Source organism: Mirounga leonina, unplaced genomic scaffold (assembly GCF_011800145.1).
Source record: "Mirounga leonina isolate KUSES-001 unplaced genomic scaffold, KU_Mleo_1.0 Mir_366, whole genome shotgun sequence".
NCBI lineage: Eukaryota > Metazoa > Chordata > Mammalia > Carnivora > Phocidae > Mirounga > Mirounga leonina.
In genome coordinates this window covers 28,706,198-28,719,457 of record NW_023270709.1, presented here as the reverse complement: position 1 = coordinate 28,719,457, position 13,260 = coordinate 28,706,198, and the positions used below count along the sequence as shown (strand labels likewise).

The 13,260-nt window shown below is 47.1% G+C and overlaps 2 non-coding genes across 2 annotated transcripts; both read left to right on the top strand.

Moving 5' to 3' along the window:
* The first annotated feature begins 78 nt into the window (after nucleotides 1-78).
* Nucleotides 79-150, top strand: TRNAA-AGC. The gene has a single exon. It is a non-coding gene; the product is annotated as a tRNA-Ala (tRNA).
* Nucleotides 151-7,779: 7,629 nt separating this feature from the next.
* TRNAA-AGC lies at nucleotides 7,780-7,851 on the top strand. The gene has a single exon. It is a non-coding gene; the product is annotated as a tRNA-Ala (tRNA).
* The last annotated feature ends 5,409 nt before the right edge of the window (nucleotides 7,852-13,260 follow it).

Sequence of the window (13,260 nt, the reverse complement as noted above, 5' to 3'; positions counted from 1 at the left end):
GCCGCGGGCCGACCTCGACACGGCCGACACCGGCGGCGAGGAGCCATAGGGCCGCTTCCGAGCCTCTCCCGAGCGCGAGGGGGTGTAGCTCAGTGGTAGAGCGCGTGCTTAGCATGCACGAGGCCCCGGGTTCAATCCCCGGCACCTCCACTTTTGCTCCAGCTCCTCATCATTTGCTACATCGCATCTGCCGCTCGCTTCTCTTCTCGCTCCTTCGTTCTCTTGCAGTTCCCCGAACTCACACGAAGAACGAGAACGCACGCGTCTCTGCTCCGGGCGCCGGGTGCCAAGTCTGCCGGCACCTGCTGGCTCCGGATTCCCCGGCCCCGAGAACACGCCCCGCGCCGAGTGACCCAGCGCGCCGCAGGAGCTTCACCTCGCAGTGTTAGCGAAGAGCGAGACGCGCAGAAAGGGGGAAAGGGGCGCGGCGCCCAGGAACGCCCCCTCCTCCGCCCCCGCTTTCTGCGCCGGAGCCCCCCCCCTTGCTCAGAGACCGCGCGCCTTCCCGCCGCCTCCTCCGCGTCCCCACCCTCCCTCTGCGGTCACACGCTCTGCGCGCTTCTTTGACTCGCCGTTCCTGACTTGGTGACGGGAACTCTTGAGGCATAGAGTGAGCTTCGGATCTAGACCAAAGTTCTTTATTGGGTTAAATAAAGTCGATCCTTCTTATCTGACTGATTTGAGGAAACACCTGCTTGGCTCGTTTGGAAAGGTAGATTAGGGAGAGAAATCAGAAAACAAAGATACAGCCCCATTCCCTTTTCTTACCACTCCTGGCTCCACCCCACACTTTGAAGGGCTTTGTACCTGCGCGTGTGAACATCTCAAGACACACTTCCAAGCTTCAAGCACACGCCTGGCAAAGAGCCAGTCCAGGGCCCGCTGCGAGCCCTGGAGCACGATGCTCAGGGCATGCGCCGCGCTCACAAGGATGGCCTCAGAAAAGAGGCCTGGAAGGAGGGACGATGGGGCTGTTTTGGCAGAGAATTCTGGGGGCCCGACTAAATAGAGTGTGGACTCCATATCCATAGGAGGAGACATGGCCAGGAGAGGCCCCAGGGCTATGCACCTGTTGCCCAGGGGTAAGCATGATACCGAGTGGATGCTCCAGAGTTTAAGGGGCTATGTGTGTTTAACCAGACCTTTCCGATGTATTTTTAAGGTTAACCTCACGGGCTGTCTTCCCCCAAATACCCAGTTTCCTGACTCACGTGTGTGTGTCTGGCAGTGTCTCTTTTGGAAATACACCTTATACCTGCTGGACACAGGACTGTACACTTGCCCTTAGATTGTGACAAGACTTGCAAGATTAGAAGGTTACGTGGGGACGAAAAAGACTTCCTCAACCCTCTTAGGGTCCTTGGCTGGGTCTAACATTAAAACGACAAAGACAGATTAACAGGACAAAACAATAGACATTTATTTAATAGAAGTTCTACATGACACGGTGACGTGAGCGCCTTCCCTAGGAAATGCAGCCCCAGAGAAACAGACCTGGGTGTTTTATGCCAGGCTTGAGGCAGCGTGGGCAGCCATGGAGGGCTATGATAGGTTAAGGAGTGTGAGGTCAATTGTAATAAATTGTAAATAAATAAATTGAAATAAATTGTAATAAATTGCAAAAATAAAATAAATAAGTTATAAAATAAATCATTACAAATACAAATAAAAAATTGTAAATAAATACATTATAAAAATAATAAATTGAGGAATATGATAGGTTAAGGGGTATAATTGTAAACAATAAATTGGTTAGGGAGTATGAGGTAATTATAGTAAATTGGGGGGAACTCAGCAAGGTTTGTTTTTTAGGGGTCTTCTTGGCATCCCTTTGTCTTTAGAAGGAAGGAAGCTCCTTTCCATCATAGGGGGCGCATCTCTCACAGGTTCCCCTTTTACGACCTGCTTCACGGACGAAGGGCAATAGGGAAGGTCAGAGCAACATTTCTGCTTTTGCTGTTTTCTCAGATTCCTTCGGCTTAAAATATCTAATACACCCAAATGTCATCTTTTGGAGTAGCATGTCCTGAACTCCGTCAGTAACAGGGTAGACCCTGTCAGAGGAAGAAATCAATCTGAACCATATAACGATGTTATATGGTAAGTAAGGGTTTGTGAGGATCTTGTGGTCATATCATCTTAGGACTCTTAAATCAACTAAACACGGAGGCCAGAGGACGGAGGGGGCTCTAATGCCTGCAGAAGTAGATTAAAACGAAGCCTGGGTATACTTCAAGATGAGGAAACAAACAGTAAGGACAACCAATCACAGGCAATGAGGCTTTCTAGCCAGTCAAATAACTGCCTTTCTTTGCTTCTGCGGCTTCTCTGTGTCCGGTCTGTCCCCCGACCTTGTGTCACAGGGGGAAGACCAGTGTGCCAGTAGCTGATCCAAGAATCAGTTTTTGCTCAAGTAAACTCTTAAAAATTTTTAACATGCCTCAGTTTCTCTTTAAACAGGATTAAAGGTAGAATTTTAGGACAAAGAAAGCTCTTCTGAGAAGTTGAAAATGTTGATTTAAAAAACCATAAATTTAATTTAGACTGTTTTCTCAGTTTTTGTATATTTCTCAGTTGTATGTTTTAATGGGAGAAACTTAAGCATTTTATCAGAGCTTTAATTTTGTTTTGAGGGGGAGGTATTATGTTAAATTGAGATAGAAAAGATTCAGCCACCCAAAGAGCTTCTTGAATAAACTTTTCCTAACAATAACTGAAAAGTTTGGAGGAATTTGTCATTGCCCTTGTGAGCACTTTCACCATGAAATACGCAGTTCAATGTTCTGGACATTGATGCAGGCGCCACCAAATGGCCATCTTGGGAACCTCAAAGTCGTTTGCTGTGGATCAGAGTTCTGAGATGGCCAATAACTCTGTAATAGTAGATTGTTGTTTTTGATTATGTCCTTCTGGATTCTCAAAGTCATATGGAGAAACTGTTTTAACAACACCGAGGGTAGGTGTCTAGGGCATTTTCTTAAGCTTCAAAAGGTCTAACTGTAAAATAGGCTTCAATATCCATAATTGAACTTTTTTCAGATGTTGATTTTCCTCTAATAAACCATTAACATTTTCCAATTTTTTTAAGTAGGCTCCACGCCCAGCATGGACCCCGACACAGGGCTTGAACTCATGACCCTGAGATCAAGACCTGAGCTGAGATCAAGAGTCAGACTCTCAACAATGAACCACCCAGGTGCCCCTCCAATTTTAAACTGAGGTTCCCAAGACAGTTAAAAATCTCTGTGTTTCCATTGTGGTGAGCATAGCATAATGAATGGAGAATCTCTTGCCCACCTGAAACTAATGTAATATCATGTGTCAACTATATCTCAATTAAAAAAATCTCCATGTTCCTATATCACAGCATTTCAGAATCACAGTCTGAAGTCACATGTACTCTCGGTGTAGATGTTAATTAACCCTTAAACTTTTAGCAGGTTCTCTTGCTCACATTAGAACTATTAGTCCTGTGACCTGAGTAGATGTTGGCAAAGGGGTAGGTAGCTTCCTTTACTGAATTTAAAGAAGTTACAGCACAAAAGTATACCTTGAATTTTTAAAGATATGAACCACCGACACATCACAGTTGTTCAGGGGGCATTTCAGTCAGCACATGGCGGTCAGGAGATATCCCCCTTTCTCTGTCTGATAAAGAGGTCAAGGAGGCTCATTAGCATACTCATGTTAGCAGATAATTCTGGTCACCTCCGTCTGCTTGACAGCCTTGTAAATACACTCATGCCGGACGGCGCTAGAAATTTTGCCTCGAAAAGTTTGGCAGTGGGCACAGCAACATCCTCTCTGGCTTGGACCCTAACAGGATTCTATTTTAGAACTTCTTCTAAATATTCTTGCTCATATGATCCATGTCTTTTCATAGCCCACAAAAACTCGTGAATCCGGAGAAGATTTTTCTGTCTCACTATTTCCCCCCTCCTCTCTTCTGCACTGTGTTTAATGGGTACTAGGCTTTCCTTCAGGAGAACCACCACATACACCATCCTGGCATGAAAGGGGACCAGGTGCTGTGGCCCAGAGGTCAGCTGCCGAGGGGAGCGAATGCACCAACCTAAGACAAGCAGCCACCTCCAAGTGAGGATGACTGCTTTGGTCTCTGGGACAATGAAGGGAGAGGAACCTAGTGTTTGGGTTTTTGGGTTTTGTTTTTTTTTAAGATTTTTATTTTTTTTTAATTTTTAAAATTCTTTATTTAAATTAAATTTAGTTAACATATACTGTATTATTAGTTTCAAAGGTATAGGTCAGTGATTCATCAGTTGAACGTAAAACACCCAGTGCTCATCACATCCCGTGCCCTCCTTAATGCCCATCACCTGGGTACCCCATCCCCCCACCCCCCTCCCCTCCAGCAATCCTCAGTTTGTTCGTTAAGAGTCTCTTATGATTTGCCTCACTGTTTTCATCTTATTTTATTTTTCCTTCCTTTCCCCTATGTTCATCTGTTTTATTTCTTAAATTCCATATATGACTGAAATCGTATGGTATTTGTCTTTCTCTGATTGACTTATTTCATTCAGCATACCTTCTAGTTCCATCCACATCCTTGCAAATGGCAAGATTTCATTCTTTTTGATGGCTGAGTAATATTCCACTATCTATATCTATATCTATATATATCTGTCGATGGACATCTGGGCTTTTTCCATAATTTGGCTATTGTGGACATTGCTGCTATAAACATTGGGGTGCATGTGCCCCTTCGAATCACTATGTTTGTATTATTTTTCAAAGTAATCTCTATGCCCAACATGGGGCTCGAACTCATGACCCTGAGATCAAGAGTCACCTGCTCTACTGACTGAACCTAGCGTATTAAAGCAGTTCCTCATCTAATCTTTAGGCCACTAGCCTAAAGAGGATTGGGTGGGTTTTAAATCAGAACCTCATTTCAGGGTGCTCAGTCGGTTGAGAGGCTGCCTTCGGCTGGGGTCATGATCCCAGGGCCCTGGGATTGAGCCCCGTGAGCCCCGCATGGGGCTCCCTGCTCAGCGAGGAGTCTGCTTCTCCCTCTCCCTCTGCCCCTCCCCCTACTTGTGCTTTCTCTGTCTCACTCTCTAATAAATAAATAAAATCTTTAAAAAATTATTTAAAAAAAAAAGAATCTCCTTTTACTGATTTACCAATAAAGAGTAATGCAACAAAACTTTTGGCATCTATGAATTTTTTTTTCATTTTTTGGTTGAAACAGCTGCATAGAACCAAGTAAAGTATATAGAATCAATGATTTGCTCTTCCTCAATCAAACTATTTCCAACTCATTCCTGATTTTCAGTAAAGGGCCAGAGACATGAGGCTCAGACCCAGAAAACCAGGCCCTTGGAGTTCTGTTCTCCCTATATCAATGTCTCTTATCTCTACCATATCATTATTTTGTTTCTCATAACCCCACAGATTCAATGTGAAGTGGAGTGGGAGGGGTGTTGTAGAATACATGAGGATCATGACACCCAAAAAGTGGGACAAAAATATCATGCTGAGAAGTGTCCATCAATTCTTATTTTATTGAGTGCTTTTGGAATATTTGTGTTAGTTTATTAGGGCTCCTGTCACAAATTACCACAAACTGGGTGGCCTAAAACAATATGAATTTATTCTCTCAGAGTGCTCTAGGCCAGAAGTCCCAAATCAAGGTGTCAGCAGGGTTATGCTCCCGCTGAGTCTCTAGGGAAGATTCCTTCTTTGCCTCATCTTAGTTTCCGGAGGCTTCTGGCACTGTTCCACTTCCAGTCTCTGCCTGCATCGTGGTGTGGCCTGCTTCCCTCTGTGTGTCTGTGTCTACATGTTTTCCTCGTCTTATAAGGACATCAGTCAGTGGATTTAGGGCTCACCACATTTCAATATGATCTCCTCCTAACTAATTGCATCTACAAAGACCCTATTTCTAAATAAGGTCACAAATAAAGTCACCCTATTTCTAAATAAGGTTATAAAGACCCTATTTCTAAATTAGGTCATATATTTCTAAAAAAGGACCTCTAAATAAGGTCCCATAAATAAAGCCAAGTGGATGTGAATTTTTGGAGGACACTATGCAGCCCATTGCAATATTAAATATATGTTGTCTTTTGTCAAATGCTTTTTCTGAATCTGTAGAGATAATCATGTATGTTTTTTCTCCTTTCCTCTATCAACACGATGGTCAATGGTCTATATTAATGTTGTTAAAGATAAGCCAGAGCTGGATAGGAGCTAAAGCAGGAAAAATAGATTTCATTCAGGAATATTGTAATAGGGGGAAAGAGGCCTCAGTATAGAACTGGGACCAATTCCAAATACAGTATTTGGCGAGGAGCAATTTATAGCCAAGAGTGGGGTGGGGTCCTTTGGTGGATAGAATATTACTAAGAGGAAACATTAGGGGGAAGGGTGGATCCTGGCTAAATGGACCTAACAGGATTCTTGCTGGAAGCGGGCCAAGGTGATCATACATCACCTGGGGGAGGGCAGAGGATGATGAACCCAGTTAGATATCTCGGGTGACCAGATATGGAGGATGGGATTCTTGCTAAAACGGAAGCATGCAGAGATGAAATGGAAGTCCGAGAGTCCAGGCCTAGTTGGAAAGGAGCGCCAGGGAACCTGAGTAGAGTTTGGTGGAGAAGAGAATCTTTGCCGATGTCTTTCTTAATAACGAGTGATCTCTGCATTTCTGGAATAAACCCCAGTTGGACATCCCGTATTATGTGCAATAGGCCTGTAGTTTTAATTTTTGGTGCAAACTGAGAAAGTTTGTGGTAAATGTTATGCTCACTTTATGTGACGAATAGGACATTTTTCTTCTTTTTCGATGAATAATCTAAGTAGCATCATGATTTTCTGATAGTTAACAGTTTGGTAGAATTTGCTTGCGAAAGTATTTTTGCCTGGTGCCCTTTTGGGGGGCATGCCTATTCAACTGTTTTCTCTATTTTTCTAAAGTAATGGTCTGTTTAGTCCTGTCTCCGCAAGGATTAATCTGGATAAGCTCTATTTACAAAACGCACTTCATCTAAGTTTTCCAGTCATTTGCTGAGTTGTGCTGTGATGTTTCTCACCCTTTTTTGAAAGCTCTTTAGATGGTTACTTTCTCCGGTCAGTTCAGTTTTATGTATTTGCTCTTATTTTCCTTTCTCCCAATTAGGTTAGCTAGAGGTTTGTCTGTTTTGTTGACTTCTCAAATGTCTAGCTTTCCACTCTTTAAAACTCGTTGTTCTCTGCGTTTGTCTCTAGCAGCCCTTCCTTCTTTAGTTTAAGTCGGTTCCCCTGGGTTGCCGTGTCCATTTCCTAGCGTCTTCGCTGGGCATTTGGCCGGCTTACCTCTCAGTGGCTCTAAGGGCAGCCCTGGGGGGGCGCGCGAGGGCGTCCCGGCCTGAGCAGGCGGCGGGCGGGGCGGCGCAGGCTGGGGGGCAGGCGCGCCGCCCCCGCCGGCCCCCGCCCGGTGCACCTGCCCTCCGCGGCCGCCCCCCTGCCCTGGGGCTCGGGCGGGGTCCCCACATTGTGCTCTGCGGCTTTCCGGCAGCCCGGAACGCGGGAAAAGGAGGGCGCGGAGCCCGAGAAGGCTTGCTCCCGGCTCCGCCGGCGGCGGGGAGGCGGCCCGGCGCGGACACCCCCGGGACAGCGGGCCTCGGGTCCAGAGCGTGGGCTCTCTTCTTTCAGCGAGAGGCGCTCGGCCCTGGATCGGGGGCTCCGGAAAGGGCGGCAGGAGGCGGGGGCGGGCGGCCCGCCCCAAGCGCCCGCGCTCGCCTTTAGTAGACTCGGGGCAGCCGGCCTCCCCGCGGGGGTGTAGCTCAGTGGTAGAGCGCGTGCTTAGCATGCACGAGGCCCCGGGTTCAATCCCCGGCACCTCCACTTTTGCTCGCGGGCCTCCTCGCGGTCCTGCGGCGCCCTCTGCCGCTGGTCCCCTGCTGCCGCGTCTGCGTTCCCCGGGGCTCGGCCACGCCGAGGGGCCGGCAGGCGAGCGGGACAGGCGGCCGGGAAGACGCGCGCAGCGGCTTGCGCTCGGGAACAGCGGGGGCTGTCGCCTCGCTCCGTTTGCAGGGTTATTCGCCGAGCGGGAGAGGAAGGTGAGCACCGCGAGGCCTAAGCAGAGAAGAACGCGGGCCCCCAGACCCTTGTCCCGGTTCCTCTGCTTCCTGGCCGCGGTGGCCACGGTCCCTCTGCAGGCGCGCGCGCGCCGGGGGGCGTCTGCTCGAGGTCCCAAAGGCCCGAGGCCGACCTCCGGTTCGGCCGGGCTGAACTCCTCCCCGAGAGCTGCGGTTCACTCCCTGGCTCAGGTGATTTACAGAGGGTTGTAGCCGGCGCGGGCGCGCCCTCTCTCACCGCGTCCCTGGACGCGGGACGCGCGGCGCCTGCGAGCTGCTTGGAACGCAGGGTGTCCGCTCCAGCCCAGACCTTTGAACTAGACCCTGGCCCCTGAGTCATTGCTTTGCACATTAACCTTTCGGAAGCACTGCTTTGGGCACTGGGACGGCTCGGGAGGGTGCATCTTACATGCCTGTATTTTAATTTTTTCCAATTTCCTATTCCAATGGAGGAAAAACAATTGCAAAAATGTCCTTCTATTGTTGGGCCATTTCCGCGTCCTAATAATTGACCTTCTTCTCTCCTATAGTAATACAGCATTTATTAATATTTTAGAATCAACATACATAGCTGAATCTGATGTGAAGTTCCTTTTTATTTTTAATAAAAATTTGCAAGTTCTGCAATCAAGACTGTACTAACTTCCAGTAGGAACTGGGAGGTTTGTATCTTTGTTTCTGCTCAGCGGCATTTTAAGTAGGATAATATTTTGTAATCACTTCCATACTCAACTGCCTCTTCCTCATCAAATCTTTAGGAACTTTGGTATCAGCCCACTTTTGCGTACGTAGCCCTAGGACAGATTTTGAAGACTGAAAACCGTTAGCAACCATGATGGAAGTGTGGGCTGAAGGACTGTGCAGCCATTGGGAAGACCCTGGTTCCTGAACAAAGGTCATGTCGAACCCCTCTTTCCCTGTGAAGTGATTAGGGAATTTTCAGAGGAGAAAATAAGTTCCAAGGGAAATTCTTTACCCAGTTAAGATGTCCTGGCTTTGGGATTTACTTTTCCATAAAAGATTCACAATGAGTGCTCCAGAGCCAGACTTTCTTTAATGGGAGCAAGAGTTCACTCTCTGTTCTGCTGACATATTTTCTTTCCCTTTTCTTGTTTTCAAGGTACAATTTCACAATATCTTTCTGCCACTTATACCCACCATGTCAGGAGAAATTATTCACATGCTCCAACTATGGGAATTCATCAAGTTGCAAAAAGAAAAAAGACAAAATATGAGAAAGAATGTCATGAATTATCACCGTTGCTTTTCTAGATTCTATTAGGGCTCAGGCCCAAAGAGAAAGAAAATTTTTTCCCTTCCTTCCAACCATAGACTTCTCCATGGAAACCCACCTCTGCAAATTAAAAGGGAAGAAGTTATGGTGAAAAGGCCAAGAACTTAGTGTGAGAAAGCTATAGGAAATATCAGATGGAAATTTTTTTAAATTATGTGCCAATAAAGCAACTAACATGTGCTGACTTAGGTGCTTCTTTGAGAACAAGTTGTGTCGAACTTTAACTCAGAATAAGAGTGTCTGCCTTCGGCTCGGGTCGTGATCCCGGGGTCCTGGGATCGGGCCCCCTGCGTCGGGCTCCCTGCTCCATGGGGAGCCTGCTTCTCTCTCTCCCACTCCCCCTGCTTGTGTTCCCTCTCTTGCTGCATCTCTCTGTCAAATAAATAAAATCTTTTTTTTTTAAAGGTTGGTTTAAGATTATTTTTTTTTTAAAGATTTTATTTATTTATTTGACAGAGAGAGACACAGCGAGAGAGGGAACACAAGCAGGGGGGAGTGGGAAAGGGAGAAGCAGGCTTCCCGTGGAGCAGGCAGCCCGATGCGGGGCTCAATCCCAGGACCCTGGGATCATGACCTGAGCCGAAGGCAGACGCTTAATGACTGAGCCACCCAGGCACCCCCAAATAAATAAAATCTTAAAAAAAAAATTAAAGTACATTGTAGATGAATTCTGGAAATTCAACCATGTTTTATTCGGGTGTTCTATTTTTCAACAAGCTTATCTTTTGCTTAGCTTTCTCAGGGAGAAATTAAAGATTAAGAAACTCTTAGAGGAGGGGCACCTGGATGGCTCAGTCAGTTGGGCGGCTGCCTTCGGCTCAGATCATGATCCCAGGGTCCTGGGATTGAGCCCCGCATCGGGCTCCCTGCTCAGCAGAGAGCCTGCTTCTCCCTCTCCCTTTGCCTGCCGCTCTGCCTACTTGTGCTCTCTATCTCTCTGTCAAATAAATTAATTTTTAAAAAATCTTAAAAAAAAAAAGAAACTCTTAGAGGAAAGGAGATGTGGCCATGTGTGGGACCCCCTGGGAACATGCACGAAGACACAGTGGGCAGGACCACGGGCTGCACAGTAAGGTGGGAGCAGACATGATTCCTCAGGCCATGCAGTCACTCTAACTCAAAAGGCAGTGCTTTGTTTTTTTCAAAGACACATTTAATTGGAGAAAAAAGATTATTTAAACCTTTACTGCCTAGTGTAGAAACAGTTCCTTCACATTCAATCAAGGTGGGAGACCTAAAACAATATAACTAATCTTCCCTGTCCATGTTAACAAGGTATTGTAAACACCAAGGAAAAAAGTCCTAAGTGTGGATTAAAATTCTGGAGCACAATATAAAAGCTCCTTACGCGAAAAATCCACTCCTTTTGGTCTGTCAACTTCTTCAAAATGGCACCCAACCAGTTATAATTTTTTCCCCCTGATCCTGGATGCATTAGAAATGTACTGCATATGTCTTCAGGTTTCCTGAGTATGAATGAATTCTACCTTAGGAGATAAATGGTTATTTCATAAGAAGAATCATATTTGAAACTCATCCTACTATTTCCCTGTGAACAGATATTTCAGTCATGCTGTAGGCAGAGAGTCTGAATGTTGTCAGAGAAAATTAATAAACAATTATGGCATTCAGTGTACCTTTGGGTAAATAGAAAAAAAAAAAAAAACCAAACCTTTTTGTGAGGAACTTCTAGTAATATAACTGGTATCTAGGTTTCTCCAGGAGCAACTTAGGGGATAATTACTCGATGACACTGGCAACTTTCACAATTGTGTTTTCACACCATCAGCCTAGATAATATTCCACTCATCCTCCCAACACTTACACACACACACACACACACACACAACCACATACAAGAGCTTGGAGAGTTCTGTGGACACCACTTCTCTAGCACTCAATTCCAGTGAGACCTGCCACGTCTGTTTCCTCCCATCTATTCTACCAGCCCCATGAGCCGACCAAGAGAGAAATTCTGCCAAGTCAACGAGGTCCTTTGAATTTTAAGAGACTCAGTGATGTACTTACTAATATAGCAAAGACATAAGATGAATGAAGAAGAAAGAACACCTACTAGGAGGATGGTACCAGGAAATGAGTCTTTGGGGGTCTTCCATGGAAGTTTCCAGGCCATGGTGCTAACCAGCGTGAATCCTAGGGTCCAAGATCAGTCTGGAAAGAACTGTTTTTTTGTTTGTTTGTTTTTTTTTAAAGATTTTATTTATTTATTCATGAGAGACACAGAGAGAGAGAGAGAGGCAGAGGGAGAAGCAGGCTCCCAAGGAGCAGGGAGCCCGATGCGGGACTCGATCCCAGGACCCCGGGATCATGACCTGAGCCGAAGGCAGACGCTTAACCATCTGAGCCACCCAGGCACCCAAAAACTAGTTTTGTTTTTGTTTTTGTTTTTGCAACCATCAAAAAATGGGTTCCTGACTCTAGATCTTCCAGGACACTGTCAGTTTTCCCTCTCTATTACGTAAACCTGCGGCTCGTGGTCACACCCACCGCCAAGTACTCAGGTCTGCGTATGGGTAGAGTTCACTATGTTGCTCCCCCAGGGGGACCCTGTAGATGGACATGTTAAATGTGACATGCCCCAAACCACACTCTCTTCCTCTCCATCTCCCCTCCATCCTCCACAGAACAGCATTGAGAACAAACCTCTCTTCTGCTTGAGAGAACCACAGGGTCTCTTTCACGAGTCTCCCCCTCTTTCTGGCTCCGGAAACCGGGTAGGCCTCTCCATCCCGTGTCTAGCTACCTACTCAACTTACTTTCGAAATTCCACACTTCTTTCCATCCCTGAATGCGCTGTTTGGTTCTGGCCTTGAACATTATTATCCCGGACGACCCCGCCAGCGTTCTCAGCTGCCTTCAGGCTGTAATAAACACGGAGAGCTCTGGTAAGGAATCGCTGAACGAATTGCCTGTGGTTTGAATTCTCACCTGGGGTTTTCCCATCAGAATCTTGCCCTTAACATCGCCGTGGAGCGAACAACAAATAGCAAGAAGTGTTTTATCCAGGGAAAAGCTGGTCACTTTTCCAACGAATGTCTTCTATTTTGTGTCCCTTTCAAGCTTGGTCTGCTAAAGGATCAGTACCCCCCGGGGCCCTCTGTCCTCCGGGAGTCACACGCGCTGCGCCTTCTTCCCGCCTGCTGCAAAGACGAGGGCAAGCCCGGGGTGGGGGGGTGAGGGACCCCGGAGGGCAGTGAGGCCGACCCAGAGGTGGGGGTGCGGCTCAGCGGCAGAGGCCCCGGGTTCCACCGGCTGGCTCCTCATCCTCCAAACGGTGCCGGCTGCGCCATCCTACTGTCTTACTTCCCTTCCTCATTCACTGCCTGCACCCCGGAAATTCAAACACTTCACCCAAGACGTGCATTTTGACGCCCCCCTGTTTAGACTCCTCGAGCCTCGAAGCCACTCAAGCCGGCCGGCAGACAGACGTTCACGCGGTCTATTGGTTTCCTGGGGCAGGTGTAACGTGCGGACCCCCAGGATTGCCTGGCGGCTGCATGCCCCGCACCCCGGCCTCCAGGGTCGCTCTGCCCCCTCCCCTGCGCGTGGGAGACCTCCCTCTGCCTCTCTCTTGAAGGACACCTGTGCTCAACCCAAGGCAAGATCCCCACTTGGAGACCCCCAATGTAATCACAGCTGCAAAGACACTTGGTCCCTGTAAGGGAACACAGGGGCCAGGGACTGAGGCCTGCTACCTTTGGGGCCGTTATTCAGCCTGGGAACCCCTAGACTCAAAACAAGTGGGCCACCATACCCCAAACCCGTCCTGTTGGCCTCTGTTTTCCACTACTATTGAGAGAAGGAAAAACAGAAAAGGGAAGAAGAAAAGAAGAGGTCTGAGGAAAAGTACCTTAGTTTCCT